This window comes from Corvus cornix, chromosome 4A, assembly GCF_000738735.6.
Source record: "Corvus cornix cornix isolate S_Up_H32 chromosome 4A, ASM73873v5, whole genome shotgun sequence".
Classification (NCBI taxonomy): domain Eukaryota; kingdom Metazoa; phylum Chordata; class Aves; order Passeriformes; family Corvidae; genus Corvus; species Corvus cornix.
In genome coordinates, this window is record NC_047058.1 from 10,213,792 (window position 1) to 10,231,608 (window position 17,817).

At 38.6% G+C, this 17,817-nt stretch overlaps 1 long non-coding RNA gene across 1 annotated transcript in view; it reads left to right on the forward strand.

Moving 5' to 3' along the window:
* The window catches only part of LOC109145728, a 64,757-nt gene extending 58,683 nt beyond the window's left edge, over positions 1 to 6,074 (forward strand). The window contains exon 3 of the long non-coding RNA XR_002047380.1: positions 5,644 to 6,074. This is a non-coding gene — a long non-coding RNA (uncharacterized LOC109145728). The remainder of the gene's footprint in view (positions 1 to 5,643) is intronic.
* Positions 6,075 to 17,817: the final 11,743 nt, after the last annotated feature.

Here is a 17,817-nt window from a genome sequence, read left to right on the forward strand (position 1 = left end):
CAATATGTTCAATTTTTGTTAGGTTCTAACAGTCCAAAAATGTTGCCTTAATCCCTGAAGATATTTACTGAAGAGAATTGCTATGGAGTCACAGTTTTCAGAGTTAACAATCAAGGGACAAGGCTCACAGGAAGGGAGAAGAGAAACCATGAGGAAACTGCCCTGATAATGTCATTAAGTTTATCTAATTTAAATATACCATGTTACATTGATCTTAAAAACTCATGTCACCTTATCTCCTATGTATTATCTCTCAGCTGGTTCTCCTCAAACCACTGTGCTGGATAGTAAAGTCCCTGAGCACCTCTAATTGCCAGACTCTGAAATCAGTAAGTGATCAGGCAAGGCTCAGGGCTGAATGCATATTTTCGCTGTACTTAAAAACTTTTTAGTATATAATAAGTGATCTATGCTTTGTGATTTTGTTTTTCTTTTAATTTCAAGAAACAATTCATGGTGTGTAGTGATCACCTGTATCAGTGTGCAGCTCCTTGGTCTACTGCATAACAAAGACTGAAGTAAAGATTTTGCCTTTCTTTTAGTTATAGAGTTTAGAAGTTTTACTGTGATCCATAACAGTTCTCCTGACACATCAGCTATTCTTCCCTTTAATGTTATCTTGCTTCCTAGTTATTATCCTGTAAAGGTTGCTTGCTGGCAAATCCTCTTTATGTAGACTTTTAAAATTGTGGCTGAAAGTCATTCCAACACAAATATCTGATTTCAAGGATTCATGTGTTTGCTAAGTTTTCATTGGCACTGTACAAACATCATAACCTTATCTTGGATAACCTGATGAGGAACACATTTTCTATAGGCCAAAAAATTAAGAAAAAAAATTTATGGTGTATTTATCATTTTTAGAAGTTTTCTGACCATAAATGTTCTTGTCTGTCAACATTTCATGAAGTCAGTTGCTAGAATAGAAGGTCAGCTGGGACAAGAACCTAGTGTGGGAACAGGAAATCAAAACAAGATGTAGAAGATGAAGTTTCCCCATTGCACTGGTCCTGTGCAGAGTCATGTTAAGTATCTTCTGCTGCTTGGTTGGCTTTAAAAGCCCTGCTTAGCACAAAACAGTTCAATGAGCTTTATGTTTAACAGAGATGTATATACAGGGGGGTAGGAGCAGCCTTTTATATGGCAGCATGCAATTTAGGGCTTTTTAAGGCCGTAGTGTCAGAGACTCTTAAATCACAACAGAGCTTTGTGCTAATTTTCATAGCATTGAGCTCTGTGCTTCTGGGTAGTTTTTCTTAATTGGGCTTCTTAAAATGTACTTTAGAGTTACACGTCGCAGACCGTGATTTATGGGCATAGATCTTGCTTCTGCTCATAAATAAGAAACTGTGCATCCTCCCTACAGCTGCCTGATCCATGAGATACCTGTAAAGTTGCACTGTCCCAGCCAGTCCTTTAGTTCATTCCCTGGAGGCCATTACCAGATGTTCTCTCAGTCTGCCTGGTTTAGGGGTTTTGTCTGATCTCTTGTCATTCTGATTATGCAGTAAATTAGTTTTACATGAGGAGGCCCTTAGCACTTTTTCTGGTCAGCTTTTCAGGTGTTCTGCCTCAGGCCTGACCCTAACTGCAGTCAACAAAATCTGTACCAAATTGGATTTGAACCTTTTCTTCTGCATCCTTCTTCTGCATCTGCAGGTTTTTATATCCTCCTGAGGCTCCATTCAAAGTTCACCTTCTCCTTGTTGTTACCAAAAGAGCTCAAACTACAAGCCAGCCTTCATAAATTTGGCATATAAAGCCTCATGAACATCAGTCTTAGACACTTTTCTTCAGCTCAGATGAAAAACAAACACTATTCTCATTTGCTCTGGTAAAACAGGAACAGGTTGAAAAGGGTCTATTTTGTACTTCTATTCACAATTTCTACACAGATATCTAGTTCAAAATTCAGTTTCAAGATTTTTTGGGTTTCTTTCCTGTAGAATTTATTCCTTTAGTATGTTACTGCGAGTAGTATCTAGTGGTTTCCTTTTTTTCACTGTGTGGAGTGAATGTTGCCTGATGTGTGATTTGTCTTAAATACTCAAAACTCCAGCAGAAGTTTCACAACAGTATGTGTGCTCACTAGGACATTTTGTGAAAGCTCTATACATGTTCTTAATTAAATATTCTACAGATGCAAGTTCTATAAGCAACATTTGGCTAGTAAATAGTCTATTTTCACCAGTACAGGAGGAGAATTATGTCAAGTTGTCCCTTCCTAAGCCTCTGCTCCTCAGATGTTTAACAAATTAAGCAAAGAATCTGCTGCTACTGCTACTCTTGTTTGTTTGTTCATTCATTTGTTTTAGAAGACAATTTTTCTCTGAGATATTTACATGCTATAGCATTTTATTGCTCCTGGTCATGCATGCACACATCCATGCTAGGCCACTCTGAAGTGCTGTTGCTCCCAGTTTGTATTTGGAGAGGTAAGGCATAAGGACAAAAATACAGTTCTGAGCAGCACACAAATGCAGAGATGCTGCTCGATCTGATGGTACAGTGGAGCAGCACAGGCTCAGGTGCAAGAGGCAGGACTGAAACGCTACATTTCAGAGCCAGAGGGCTCAGCAGTACCTCTGGATTTCCGCAGGACATTGAGACACCAAATACAGGCGTGCTGAGTGTGATTTCTCTAAGGTTACACAGAAGCAAATCCATGTCTCCTGTGATAACAGCAATCACGAGACCATCCTTTCTCCTGTTTTTCATCTGCTGGGTGTGCAGATCTCGCTGCAGGGACTAAGTGCTCTGAAAGCTTTGCAAGCATGTAGCCGGCAAGGAAATAGAGATACCAACCCTGAACAACAAAGCAGAGACAAGTGGAAGAAAGGATACCACTTACACAACACTGCTGTAACCATTAGACTATACTGCTTCAAAAATATATTATTCTTTAGTTTGCATCTATTTATAGTTTTAGCTCCAGAATATGTTAATTCTTGACTTTTATTTTCAAAGATCCATATTCTTCAGTTCTAGTAAATGTCTTTGAAATATTTCCCTTAAATGAAAACTTACATATAAATATTCAATGAGTTCTGCTGACCAGAATAGATGTGCTCATTTATCCTTCAGGCAGACATTTTGGAGAGTCAGAAACAGTTATGCTTACATGGGGTTTGGTCCAGGAAGTACCTTTCTCTTTTAGTGTCAAGATTTCTGTTGTTCTTGATGCCTTTTCTTGGTCTTAAAATCAAGAGTCAAACACAGTTAGAAGGGATTTTACCTTGGTATTTATTTTAAGGATCTTTAGGTGCACATGTCCAGATCGAATGCACCGCAATGCCCACTGCAATGCCCCCCCCCCCCAAAAGATCTGGTATAACATTATAGGTCTTATTAATTAACATATCTATCAAAAATTCCCCACTGAGAGGCTTGAATGAGCCCCCCTCCCCAAGGAACCTTCCCCTGGATGGTTCTATCTTAGTTTACAGAATGTGTTCTGGAGAGGACCTTGGGGTCTGGGGCACACTAACTCTTACCTTTGAAGCTTCTAAAATGTTTAGTCTCCTAACTGAACAAACAAGTCCAAGAATGTAGGCAAAAAGCACTAAGAATACAGAAGTTGTAAAAAGGTATAAAGGGGTATAAAAGAAAAGGCAAAAAATCATCATGGCATCACTCTGAGCTCAGTATCCACTCCACACATGTGATGTTGATGCAAAATATCATCTATGAATCGTGTTATATGCACTCATTCTTTTTTCATTCCATTCACTATGCTGAAGAGATTGTCCCTTGTCATTGCAGGGGCGTTGGACTAGATAACCTTTAGAGATCCTTTCCAAGCCAAACTACTGTTTGATTCTATGATTTCTCCCTCCTTGCAGTTCCCTCCCATGTTTTTCAACTTGGTTTCATGTCTTCTACAGTCTCTGGGGTTTTTTTGCTTTGCTCACAGGCTGTGTTTTCTAGGCTTGTTTTAGCATCTCTTTTCTGAGCTGGCCAAGGTCTGTAAGGAAGTTAGTGCTAAGAACCCAGGACATAATATTATTTGATAAAGGATTCAGCACAGCTGTAGTTAACAAGAACTGGAGATTTGGGAAGCCTGTTTATCTTGTTTTTATTGAACAAGACCTGGGAATATGAAAAAGAGCAGTTAATAGCATGTGTAATGCCAGAAAAATACAGACTAAAAAGGGAACAAGTCAGATTTATCTCTAACCAAACCTGAAAAACAGCAGTGGATGGTAGATCTTTACAGAATACAGCATAAAATTAAATAAACCAGGCTATAGTCATTTCTGTATTCAGCTCCTCTAGCTGCAGTCATGGTTTAGTTCCAATACTTTTTCCTGAATATCTTCATAAAAACTGTTATCCTAGATAAAATTTGTTTTAATCAGAATTAGTTTCATTACTAAGGTGATTTCTGACCTTTGTTCTGTCTCAGTTCATACAGCACAGCCCTTTCAAAGATACTTAGACAGGCTGGCAAAATTGCCTTCCAACATGATCAGGTTTTGCACATAGCTTGCCGGAGTATGAACTATAACAGAGCAAATATCTTCCATGTTATTGAAAAGACCTTAGATATTTGTGATCAATTCAGCTTTTACAAGAGCTTACTACATTCAGTATTTGCACAGGTAGCCTGAAATTGCTTAACTGTAATGAGCAATGAATATCAATCATATGATTACTAATGAAAATGTAAACTAGCATAAGCAGAATTAATTTCTGTTGAAATCTGACCCCTCAAAATGTAAATTGACTTGGTTCTGTTTTAATGGAAAGATTTTTTTTTAACATTAATATTTTAACAAGCCATGCCAATTTGATGTAACAGGGTGTCCAATTGTAAAAGCTTCCTCTTTCATTTGCAGATGCATACATCTTGGAAAGTTAATACACCATATGTAATGAGAAATCCCTCCATGGTGATTTAAAGCCTGGAGGACTGTTTGTACCCAAAGGCCTCATCTTAAAAGATGTGTACACACTGATCCTGATACCCCAGGTACACTCTGTAAGTCAAAAGGCTTGATCCTTCAAGCTTCTAAAAATTATGTCATCTGATGTCCTTATCAAGATCCCTTTAAAGGAGGGCAGCCCTTCCTCTAAGGTATTGCAAAGACCACTGCCAAGAGAGACGACCAGGAGCAGAGGAACATCAGAGTCAATAACTATGGAACTGAGATATTGGTACTATAAATCCCCCTTCATGACATGACAAGGATTGGAGCTGCTCTTCCTGTTGCTTAGCCTGGTCTGTCTGCATGGTCCTCAAGAGCTCAAAATATGTGAAATAGGTGACAAGGAATAGGTTTGTTTCTTTGTCTCAACTGCCAGTGAATGAATTGCATTTCAGTAGAGCTGTTGTACCAAAATATCTGAGAAGACTTGGGGCTATTTCTGAGATTAGAACTGAATTTCAAAATGTGCTTGCCACATCGAGCTTGGTGAAAAAGTTTGCCCTGGAAAGTTTAATTTCCTATCAAGCCATTATGAGAGAAGCAAAGGAAATGAGACATTACAGGAGTTACCAATCACTGCTCAATTCCCCAGTTCCAGCATTTCAGCTGAATATGGAAAACCTTGTTCAAATCTCTTGAAAGGGGCTTGGCTCCACAGTCTGGATGAATGTCCTGATCTCCCAGTTCTGAAGTCTCTCTTGTTTATCTCTTCCAGGTCAGTGAGCAGTGGATAGAGCTCCTTCTCCAGAGGAAGGCTGAGGGTGCTGCTCTGGCTCAGCAAACACACTGCAGTTTAGGACAGCCCAGGACTGCGGCCAGGCAGCAGTGCCCTCCAGGTTCCCATAGCCCCAGAGCCCCATGCTAACCACTGGACCATCGAAGGACTACTGCACTGAAGGCCTAGCTAGTTGTAAATCTACCACTTTCATCTTCCAACTTCAGATGATTTGCTGCATGCTAATTAAATTTGAGGATTTTGATCAGCAGCAGCAGCCAGCAGTCCAGGAATGGTTAGGAATTCAGTGGTACCTGTTTCAGAATGTTTATTCATTTTTGTGTTTGACTTAAACATTTTTGTGTTTGATCACTTCACTTTGAAAGGAGCTCTGAAAATACATGCAATGAATAAATACCAGTATTAAGTTCCATACTTGTTTGTTATGAAATTCATTGTTTTAAATCAGAATTTCAATGCTCACACATGCTACAAAGTAGGATCATTGTAAATTTTAACCCAACATTCATTTATTGCAGGGTACAGCCATAAAATTTCCAGAGGTTATTAGATGTTTTTACCTGTAGGTTCTTTATTAGTGATTTAAAAGTTGTTAGTCAGAAGGCTTGCTGACATCAAGCTTTTGTTGTTTTATTTTTTACAGTGAGGAAAGCTGGTCAGGAGTCTGAGTCTTCACACAGGGGTAGTATGCATAATATTATGTGCAGCCTTTTAATAATACAGCAAAAGGATATGCAAATATACCAATTTCATTTATAGAGTTGAAATCTGCTTCAATAATTCTTGTGAGATAAGAAGAGATAAACTATATATACTCATTTATATCAAAAGCCTATTGACAGCCAGCTTTTAAGAATAATGCTGGTGCTTTCTTTGTCCTAAAGTACAAGTTGGAATTTTTATTTTCTAAGAGAAATAGGATATTCAAGTGAAAATGGGCTATTATATACTGTATACTTCCCATACAAGGCAGTCTGCACTGGTGTCTAGCTAGACATCTATCATGCATCTTCTTCAAGAGCCTAGAGAAAATATTTTCATTACTAGCCATTATCCATGTAGTCCTTCTCCTACATCTATCAGCCAGTTTGGAAGTAGCATTCAATGCTATATACTGAAGATTATAACCTGTATATTTAAAATAAGCAATTCAGCTGAGTTTTCTTCATGACGTTGATCCCAAGAAACAACTGAAGTACAATTTGTACTGAGGTGAGCTGCCCTAATATAGTGAGATGCTCTTCCAAAAATCTTTCACTCTTTCAATATGACCCCCTCAAAAGTACATACTTGTAAAGCAGAGATAATATGTAAATTTTAAGAAACTGCAACAAGGATATCTGGCACAAAATGGCCTATAAACAACTCTCTGATACACCAGTTAAATGACATCTACTGTTAGCATTCAAAAGCTTTTAGCAGTAAAAAGAACAGAGTATTAGTCCTTTTCTGAGTAGCTTGAGGTTGTTCAGGGACACAAAGGGTATTTTTGTTGTAAGAAAGTGATTTAGCCCAACTTTGCTGGTCCAGAAAATGTATAGAACACTTTTAGCCAATTTCCTTGAATTGATCTGGTTATTCTCCTGGGTGTAAGTGTACCACTATTCTCATGAGTAGATGTCAACTTTGCAAGCTGGTGTAACATTTCTTGTATGATTAGTCTGTTCAAGGTGGTTTTGGGATGTAAGCACAGCAGTAATTCAGAGGGTCCACATGCCATTCCTGTGGGGGATGACTGTGAGTCCAGGGTCTCCACTGGGTTGAAGATCAAAGGAGAGGCAGTGCTTGATTAGTTTGTCAGCTCTGATACAGCCAAGGTGCATGTGCTCTCTCAGACAGACAAATCTCTCTAGGCAATAAGAAGGCTTGATTTAGTCTTGCAGGGATTTTTTTTATTACAAGCAGAGTGTTCTTCATTAACTCTGATCTGTTATTTTTGAAAGCAAAAAATTTTCCAATGTTAAAATCTGCTAGAAACTGCCTGTACATATTCATGATCGAGGACTAGCAGAGGCCAGACCACCTATCATTGCTGAGGTTTTGTTCCACACTAGTTTCTTTAGATGTCATAATGGTACAATTTGCTTAAAATAGGTAGCCAGTCATAGAATCCCCAATGTCATTGGTATTTATCATCCAACCACACAGCTGGGCATTCACTGTATGATACAAATGGCTCTGGCTGTGCTTTTTGTCTGGGGAAGGATCCTGAAAGTGACATTTGCTAGATATTTCTCTGTAAATGTAAGAGAAAGAGGGGGGCAAAAAAAAAAGTAGATTTCAACACCTTTGTAGGTACCGTCATTTTCATTCTGAAAAAATGAGTGACTGATTTAAGCGGAAGTCATGAAGTTTAGTAGATTCTGCCTAGGTTTACTGCTGAAGCTGCATAAAATATTTAAAAGTACTGTAAGAGGCCTAGAGTAAAGTACCTCTAATGCAGCTGTTCAAGTCTCAGTTTATGAAGAATTAACACCCAGCAAAACTGTGAAAAGAAGGGGGAGCAATTAATAGCAAATAGAAACATAAGATTTTTTATTGACCTAGTTCTTACTGAAACCTTTAATTCCCATCCCATTAAAGATAAACAGTAGAACAACAGGAGCATAGAGAACAGTGAGTTATCTGGACTTGATCTTGTAGTTAATATAACATGAGGAAGATGTTCAAATTAGTGCCTCAGCTTTCTGTATTCAGCTTGAGACAAAAATGAGCATCTAAGATAGTATTTGCTGAAGATCCTGACTGACTGAGAGTCACAGTGAATTATGTGATGAACTGGCTTCCTTTCTCATAGCAAGGATCTTGACTTTGAAGCCTTTAAAACTCAAGTGTGCTCTGAATAATGAGAAAACCCTGACACATGTAGCTGTAACTCTTAAAATTACTATTATTTTGTGTGCCATCACTACTAGTTACCACTTCCTTAGAAAAATACAGAGGGACCATTGGCCTTGCCAGTGCCTAAATGTCTTAGATCAACCTTAACACAAATGGCAATTGATCAAGCTGGCCCCAAACTGAAGCAATTGAAACATGTGTCGCTGGTTGACCACCATGTCAACAAAATACCATGAGTGGGCTGCTGGGAAAAATACTTTCTTAAACTCATTCAAAGAAATTATCAAATATGTCATTACCTGTTTTTAATACCTAATATCTGCTCCAGGGTTACCTAATCCTAAATGTTTGATTATCACATTCACATTTCATCCTGTACAAAGCAGGAATCATTCCCAGACTCCATCAAACAAAAAAGCTTCTGGGAAAACTCCGTGATGGATCAAAACGTGGGTTTTCTTTTCACTCTTCTACTTCCCCACATTGGCAGTGATCCTTCAACTGATTTCATAGAGGGATAGTTTCAAATAAATATATTCTATATATATAAACATCTTATTATATGCACATTTTAAATGAATATTCCCTGCAGGTCTTACTTAAGAATTGAAAATGCACCAATTTGCACTATATTTAAACAATAATGACTGATGGAAGGGCTGTTTCTTTTCAGCTAAATGTGCCAAGACTTAGCTTATCTGGTAATTAACTGCTGGGAAAGGCCTCCCTGTCAGTCATTGCTGCCTAAATAAGTATTAGATTGGGGGGAGGGGAGGAAGGCTTGTCATTAATCACCAGGAAATTTCAGACAGCTGCTGTTTTGCTGTAATAGAACTTGCAAGTATTAAGAAAAATCACCAACAGTTACCTTCCAAGGTATAATAATTATACGTGGGCCTGCAAGTTGTCTTAGATATGGCTCATTTATATAAAGCATTTAGACATCAGCCCAATAACTGGTAAGAAAATAGGACTATAAAAAACTTTTAATTTTCAGTACACTCTCTGTTGCACTTGATTGCTTTCAGTGTGCTTTCAAGTGAAAAAACAACAGTATTTGCTAGGGACAGCCATGTGTCAACTTTCAGAGACTGGAAAGAGCTAAAGTCATCAGCCTCAGGTTCAGGCAATAAGGAGCCTGTTCTGAGCAAGGATGATCACTTGGTATTTCTGTGTGGTATTGTGCTTCATTGCAATAGATAGGAAGTATAATAAATAAGAATGTAGTAGTAATTAAAAATTACTAAAAATAAATATCCATTTAATATTTTTATAAGTACATCTTTCTTACATGTATTTAAATATAAAATAAAGTTATATAGATGAATGTCACTTATATAAATATGTCAAAATATAACAAACAAATAAATTTAATCTACCACATCAACAAAACATGGTGATATATCTTGTATTTCCACATAGAAAGCTCAATTCATAGTTGTCTGGTGGTTCTTTAGCTCCAGCTTGCTCAGAAACAGTTGCATGGAATCATGTCTACAACCCATGCACTCCTACTGGGCTGTTAAGATGAAACTTCACTTTCTCCAGCCCTGAGCTGCTCTGTGGAGATGCTCCTGAGAGCACTGTGCCAAGACTCACATGTTGTCCTGTCCCTGAATTATTTTGGTCCTGCTGTGAAACCAAAATGAGCCACAGGCAACTGATCCCAAGTGAAGCACCCCATAAAACTTCTACACTCAGTCAAGTGTCCCTCCACCTGAGACGAAAAGGGACATTGGCTCCATCTGTTGCTCTGTGTACATGTGCCTGTCTCCAGTTTTATCCTGTGAGGAGAAAACTGACCTCCATCTTTCCACAAGGCAGCACATACAGGAGGTCTCTGCTCTGCCAAGGGGATCTTGGGCTCTGCCTGGTGTGTATTAGAGACTTCCATGCAGGTTCTAATATTTTCACATGAGGAACTTTGTCACACAAAGGCTTTTCTCCATCTTAGCAAGAGGGTGGTTCATGTCCCTTCCCTTTTCTAGCAGAAATATTCAGTACAAAAAACCTTCACAGCAATATATTCCAGGATGAACAGTCAGCTAGTATAGTTTCCCATGGATGTTACAAATATTACCAGCTTTAGATGCTGGTACCCATATGGACTGAAATCCTAACCTCATCAAAATGGGTGGGAGCTTTGCCAGTCATTACACTGTGATCAAGATTTCACACACTATATCTTAAAATGTAAAATACCACCATATGTGATGCATGCAAACCCCCACCTATTTGCTCTACCTTTGGCAGGTATTCTAAATAAAAATGTTAAGATGATTCCTACACTACTTATTTTTCTGAAATTTCAGTGGAGTTATATGTACTGATGGCACCCAGATCAGAGTAGGTGCTTCTAGATATACTGCCAAATATACCTAGTTTGAATCCTAAGATTTCAGGACAACAGGTCTAATAAGGCTTATCAGAGACTATAATAACACAGCAGGCTTTCCTGGGGCAAGTAACAATTAATGAAGCCACAGGATTGATATTTTAGCCCAGACACAAAGCATAGTTGATAATTTGATACCAATACATTCCCCTATGCAGCAGAGTTGTTGAGCTTGCTATTTTGTAGCATTTGTACATAGCATATCACAGAGCTCCCTCCTGAGCAAGTCAGCCCAGGTGTGTGCACACTGCATAACACCCACAGCAAGACTGTGCCTGCTTGGAAGGAACGCCCTGGCACAGAAACAGGAACAGGAGAACTCTTCATAGAAAGCCCATGTCACATTATGGAGAAGATGGGATCAGCGACTCAGAACTTTGTTTTCCAACACAGAAGACTGAACCTAAGTCAAGTAGAACAAAAGAGTACATTTGTTTATTGTACACATGAACTGGAAGGCATGCATTTTTTCTGGTAACCACAAATTGTAATTTAGGCTTAACAGGAAAGGAGAGAATGGAACATTTTCATTGAGACATTTCATATATTACCTAGTATTTCATGTGATTTTTAAAATAACTTTAGATGTTTTCAGATTTATGTATATTAATATATATAATGCTCCACCCTAGTTTTAGGCTCCGTGGGTGGAAGGTGCAGAGCCCCGCCAGACGCTTCCAGCAGCTCCAGAGGGAGTTTGCTTCACTGGTAGTGCTGCTGTCTCTGCTCCAGCTGCTCTATTACCTCTGCTTCTGCACCTGGTGGCCCCTAACATGCAAGTGTTGCTTTCTTTGTGAGTTCAGCAAATTAGAGAGGCAGCCATCAACCCAAGTCTCCTCCACTATGCAGCACCTCGAACAGCTCAAGACTGGGTGTATATATTTGGGCTGTTATTATTTCTGAAGCAGCTTCAAATTGCCTGAGAATGTCACAGTAAGCAAATGAAAGACAAACGAACTCAATTAAAGATAAAGGGGAAGGAGGAGCTGGATTTTCAAAAGTGCTTATATGATTTAGAGCCATAACTCCTGTCATAACTCCCAATTCACTGAGAATTGACTGTCTAAATCTTTCAAGCTCTTTTGAAACCACCACCCAATAATTTTTCCCTGGGCAGGTATCACTAGCTATTGCTTTTCCCCAGTGAGATAACTGTATCATAAATAACATTCAGCAAAATAACTCCATAATACACAGTTTTATAGACTTTTTATACACTTTCACAAGGGTAAAATACTGTCTGTATAAAAAGTTAAAATGGTTTAGTTCTGCCATGGATTAGTACCTATTTAAACTGTAAAATATTGATTCCTTGCAAAATCTCATCTGGGGTAGTGCTTTCCAAGTCTGTCTTCCATTTCACTTTGGTTTAAAGGATCAAAGAAGTTTCACTGACCAATAACCCAGTCTAAGATTCAAAATGAAATGCATCTAAGGGCTAAAAATTTGTGTTATGTTAGAGGTAGGTAAAAGCTGTAAAAATGCATTCACTTCACTGAAATGAAACCCAAGCCCCACCTTTGTGGCCTACAAAGTTAATTTTTTAGTGCACATGAACAAGAGGCTTCTTTAATTCATTCTGAAGTTTTTTGAAACACAAATTAGTCCTTAAGTTACCAATAAAAGCAAGAAAGTTTCTATCCCCCCAGTAACAACTACATTCTGTGATCTGTTAATTGGTCAGTAACCCACCTAAGATTTCCCATTTTACATTGTTATTATAAGCATTTTAAAATCAAAATTTGATGTGGTACTAAGTTAAATGCCTTGAAGAATTCTGTACTCTACCTAAGAGAGCTGCCATTGTCAACCAAGCACATACTTCTGCCAAAATAACAATATATGCCTTCTAGGAATGCTGACTGGCATTCATTATGTTTTTAGGTTCAGGTGCTTTACTGACATAGTCCTGAATGAACTGTTTATTATTTTAGTCAGTAATATCAGACTAACCTACTTGTTATTCTCTACATCATCTTTCTAATATATGGAGATCATGTTGGCAACGACCAGCTGTTCAATAATTTTTCAGATTGTCAAAGTGTATTAACATTAATATTACTGGTTGTGAGAGACTTCAGTCAACTTTAAGACTCCTGGGCTGGAGCTGTCTGTGTAGGTTGGTCTGAAAACATTTTTGGTTTGAATATGTAAAAGATGTTTTGCAACATTTTAGTTTGTTTCATTTCATAAACTTTCCTGAATACTTCTGCCTTTCAAACATATTCTGTGAGATATTGCCATCTTACTAAATAGCAGGGGATGTATTTTGAGTCTTTCCTTAAGAAATCCTGTAATCCTGTACATTGTTGTCCTAGGTTACAATGTAAGATGTAACCAAAAGCATGTATTCTATTATCTTCACAAGCTGTTAAAGCAGGTGGGGCAGTGCTCGTTATCTCCTACCATGGCTCATCCCTGATAACTCCCTCCGGGTACTATCTCTGTTTAATGGCTGATCAAGGACCCACCACATGACTCATAGAATTACATCCACTCGTTGTGGGATGCTCCACCCAGGGGGAGGAGCCAAGCATTCCCACCTGGATATAATCTTTTTGGAACAGTAGGGGCAGTCTTTACCTATGGGATTCCCAGAGGACAAGAGCTATCACTGGACCTTCAGGTGAAGATCAGACCCTTTTCTACAGGATCACTGCTTGAACAGGACCATTTCATCACATGCTACCACCACTGTGACTAACAGGGTGTCAGGTTGTATCCTGACTCTGTCAGTGTTCTTGTACTATTGCATTTATTTTAATTTTCCTATTAAATTGTAATTCTGACTTGCAATCTCCCACTCGTTTGTTTTCAAACTAGTAGAATTGTTTGCCTTTCTCATTGGGGTAATTCTGTTTCAGTGAAACAGGAGCATAAATATGAGAAGCATTTGATCAAGATTTCACTGCATTTCCAGAACAAATAGTAACCAGTTAGAAAAGGATGTGGTTTATCTGTGATCTGTCTCCAGTTTATAGATGGATATGCACAGGGTTTTAATCTGATATCAAACACAGTAGTGAGGCACTGGCACAGGCTGCCCAAAGAAGCTGTGGATGGCTCATCCCTGGAAGTGTTCAAGGCCAGATTGGATGGGGCTTGGAGCAACTTGGTTTAGTGGCAGGTGTTCCTGCCATGGAGTCACTGTAATCAGATAATCTGTAAGATCCCCTCCAACCTAAATTATTCTATGATTCCATAAACCATTGCCACAGATGGGTTATATAATCCATTTTAGTATCTGGTCTTCCTTATATCTAAATATATTTGAACAAGGCCAAGTTTTAATTTGTACCAACAACAAAGACCTTAGCAGCTCTCTGTTCTTATCTGCTCTGCAGGAAAAATAATATATGAGTGTACATAAATATATATATGTGCAACAAAAACTAAAGCAACAAAGGAGAGAGGGAAGACAGATGCATTGGCCAAAACAAATTGTGGCATTCCAGGGATGATAGAAATTTTAGAGAAATGAATCAAAATTCAATCTCACATTGGGGCATATTTGCAGAATAGTCCAATACCTCTGGCCAAAAGGCAAAGCAGGTGTTTTGAGGATGTAAGAATGTTCTCAGAGTGGATGCAGATTTCTCATGTGTCATCCTTATTGCTCCTCAGCCTTAGCACAAGGTGATATTTTAAGCAGCAAGATCAGAAATAAGAATATTCCAGTTTGAACCTAACAGTTGCCAAATGATACGATAAGATGTGCATGTGCACAATGACAAACCAAATAGGTTCACTCAGTCATGAGAAAAAAATATCAGAAAGGTTGATGTATTGCTGTTATTATAAAATACAGAGTGAAAATGCATCTGAGAGTAATTTTTTCCCATTTCATTATAATTTACAATATGCATGCTCAATAGTAGCCATTAGCTCTGTAAACTATGACATAATTTCTTCCTAGCTAATCCTAAACAGTGCCATTATAAGCAATTTTAGCATATATTATTGGGTCAGTGAAAATTTTATTCTCTGAAAGACTGTAAGAGAACAAAGCACTTTATGAAAAATGTACCATGTACAGCCTGGAGTGTTAATCCACCACCAGTGAGATTCCCTGGCTTTAATCAACACTGTGAGTTCAGAAGCCAAGTGCTTCTCCTCTGTGTGTGGGTGGCTCTCTAGTACACAGTAGTCAGAAATGCCTCTCTGGTAACACTGGCAGACCTGTCATCAAAGTTCATGGTCTCTAGGAACCTCAAGACAGAGAGGTTCTTCTGTAGCTGAGTATTTTTCAAGCAGGTTAACTTGGTACCTACCACTGAGTAAACTGCTACTTGCTGGCAATTATTTCCCTGTCTGGTACATCCATCATAGGAAGGAAGAAAGCAAGTGCTAAGGAGAGCTGAAGTCTTTTCCATTTGAAGACTCAAGATCCAGGAAGTTTCATCTTCCTAGCGTGAATCCTATGTAACAAGGAGAAGGAAGGTGAGGGTATTAATGGCAGACTGAGGGGCTGTAGTGGGAGTGTGCTGCTCTAAAACACCTGCAAGGCTTCTCTGAGCATGGGATTTCATGATGTCAGAAACCTGGAGGTTCTGCACTTTGCTGGCTCTTCTCTCCATGTCACAGCCTTGGAGTGGAAAGAGGCTAGGACAAGACCAGTGTGTGAGCCTGTGAAGCAGTAACCAGACATATCAGCTGATGTGTCTCCAGGTATTATAAATCACAGGTGTGATTGTGGCAACCCATATACGGTGATTTTCGGGCTTTTGTAATATAGAGACCTTAAACACTTTCCAAAGGAAGCAGAGATTTGTGTAAGGTGAAGTTAAGTCTTACGGGTTTTTCTCCCTCAGTTACTTTTCTTGGATCCCTTATAGACCATGACCCTCTGGGGCTCACAGACTGCAGGCTGAAAACTACTGCTGTAAACACACACAATAATCAAGCAGTGGCACTAATATTATTTATAGACTGTCGTTCACTCCATGTTTGTTTTGACTGTCTGGATTGCAAGCTTTTCAGGGCAGGAACTGCCATTTTCCATCTACAGTGCTCAACACAGCAAGAACTTGATTTCAGGTGACAATACTGGAACCCAACAATGAATAACAATAATGAATGAACACAGTGATTGTCCTCTAGTGTCAGGAAGGATTCCTCCATGGAAACCAGCAAGCCAGAGACCTAATTAATATGAGGCAGAAGAGAAGAAAGAAGTTTTATTTCCCACTACAGAATCTATCATTTACTTATTTTTGCAACTATTTTATTGATGTTGGGTGTAATGGGTAGTCCTTCCTATAGGCATTGTACTTGCATAAAAGTGCAGTTAAAGTGTATAAAATGTTGTAATATGCTTGTTCTCTTACAAGTGGCTGTCCAAACACCGACACAAATATTGTACCCATGCTGTTCATTCCAGAAAACTGACATTTCTAAAGATGAGGCCAAATGTGTTTACAGATATATTTCTGAGTTTATTCAAGCTGAAAGGTACTTCTCATCTTTTGAAATGTCAGACTGCTGCTCCAAGAAAAATAAGTACAAGCGATAGGGCCACTGTTGTACAGCTCCATTTTTAAATGAGCAATATCGGATTGAAGATCCCAGGACTCGTACAGTTCTGTGTTTTGCTATGATATATTGGCTGCACTGGCAAAATGTAGTTGAGTGCACTGATTATTTGCTTCCATTGAGTAACCACACCAATCCCCAAATTCTAGTATCCTTTACCACCCTTCTATCTGTTTAAACATCTGTGATATCACCCGAGGGGCTGTACTTTTTAAATGAGAGATTTAATAAGCTGCAGGGCACAGGTTCACTAAAGAGCTGCTCTGCAGATAGCTAAAGAGAGGCATAAGGGGAGGACAATGTAGTGAAAAGTCTCACTGTGAATCTGCAGTGAGCAGGTTCTCTGTGTGTTACAGGAGCAGATGGGGAATGGCAGGACTGAGAATGTCAGAAAAATCATGATCTATGTCTTCTGCTTCCACTACCTCTCCCAAAACTTATCTTGACCTCCTCTCTACTTTAGAGCCCTCTATTAAAATCAATGTGTAATATCAGCCCTCATACCATACTGTTCCTGTACCTTCCATATATATGCTGGCTGGAGATATTTTTGTGTAAAGCAGCTCTTAAGAGTATGGACTGTGCCATTTTATTTTTATCATAGATGAACTCAATAGTTAATTTTTAGTATTTACCTCAAAACTGGTTGGATATGAAGAATGCACCACACTAGGAAATCAAAGAGGAAAGCAGAACATTAAAAATGGTTGACGAATCATTTGACTGTTACAAAACCCCATTTTTGTTCCTTTGGTAGTATTGGAATTGTGTTAAGAGTTTGCTGCAAGATAGTAATGTGGATTTGCTATTGCTGTTGAAACCTCAATTAAACCCCTGTGCCAAATTACCCAGTCTACACTTAGCAGTGGAACCACTTTGACACAGCTCTCTGCTAGAGCAAGATGACTTGTTTAGTTTAATATTGCTCAGTACAAAATTAAAGGTTAGATTATCTGTAGCAGACGCAAGGTTTAAGTGTGGCAAAAGCACTGTGAAGGATCAGATCAGCCAGCTTCCATTAAAAGAAGTAAAAGATGAAGCAGCTTGGAAAACTTGCCTGCAATTTTTTGATGTTTGTCTTTTAGGATTCCCTTTCCCATAGTGAAGGTGTCTGTTGTTGATGCTTATTACAAACCTCTTTGCTTGACACAAGCTGGTTTATTTTCACTGCCTTTTCATACAATGTCATCACAGTCTCTCTTCTTTTATTTCCATATGACACCTTTCTGTGAGAAAAAATATTGACAGATATTTTCTGCTTGTACAGAGAATAGAGGTATAACAATAATTAAATTACTTTTAAGTAAAACTGGTATTGTTACTTCAGAAAGGGCAAGGGTACACATGGAATTTGTCCTAAAGAATCTGTTCTATGGGAAATTTTA